Source organism: Alligator sinensis, unplaced genomic scaffold (assembly GCF_000455745.1).
Source record: "Alligator sinensis unplaced genomic scaffold, ASM45574v1 scaffold273_1, whole genome shotgun sequence".
NCBI classification, from domain to species: Eukaryota; Metazoa; Chordata; order Crocodylia; family Alligatoridae; genus Alligator; species Alligator sinensis.
This window is the reverse complement of record NW_005841943.1, coordinates 3577153-3578143: the sequence shown is the minus strand read 5'-3', so window position 1 is coordinate 3578143 and position 991 is coordinate 3577153.

Here is a 991-nt window from a genome sequence, read left to right as displayed (position 1 = left end):
TCTCCAGGCTGCTAGGCTGCATATCAGCTATTGGATTGGTATCGGTTGATATGGCTGTTTAATAACTGGCCATTGGTATTGGCCAAAAAAATCTTTATCGTGTACCCCTAATTTGCACATGTAGAGGGGCACTAAGTGTGCAGCTATGCCCTGCCTTCTGCTCTACTTCAGACTAACCCTGCTGACTGCCTTTCTGTAACGTGCCTATAAAGTAGTATCTCCCATGCCTTCTGCCTCTCAGATTCAGTTCATGTGCCACAAACTTTGGTCTCTCACCTTTCCCACTCCCATGTTGTCACTGTGGGGCTGTGACCCTGAAGTGTTCTTATTTTCTGTTTGCCCCAAAACTTCCCAGCTGTAATGTGGCCTTAACAGGAGTGTTTCTGCTTATCTCCATGTTGTTAGTTAAAAAAAATAATATAATGTAATAATCTAATGTAAAGGGACTTCAGAAAAAGTTCTAATGCCCAGTCAGAAACATCTAGTACTTCATCTTTAATATCATTTAAGTTTGTCAAGTTAAAAGGTAGGTTTGCAGTAATGTAGGGTTTTAAAATACTTTGCTTGAAACGATTCTTGATTTCCCCTGAGACTGTGCAACTGGGATTCACACGACCCAAAGAGTGTGTGCGCACTAATGGCAAATGGACAGGTCGGTACTCTTCAAGGAAAAAAATCCTCTATAGCAGAGGTGTGCAAAATACAGTCCACAGGCTGGATCAGGCCCACCAACTGATAGGATCTGGCCTGTGGACGGGCATCCACCAATTGATTTCTACCCCATGGCTGCCACTGTGGTTCTCCATAAGGGGCTGAGCCCTGCCCGCTCCTGCCCAGGGAAGCCTGTGTTGCACTCCTGCCTGTGCCTGCTGACATCCCTGGCCAGTGTGCATGGCTTCCCGGTGGGGCCAACCCCAGTGCACCTACAATTGCCTAGGTACTGCTCAGCTCCCTCTGCCATCAGTATTTCCTTTTCTTCCTCCTGTCCCTG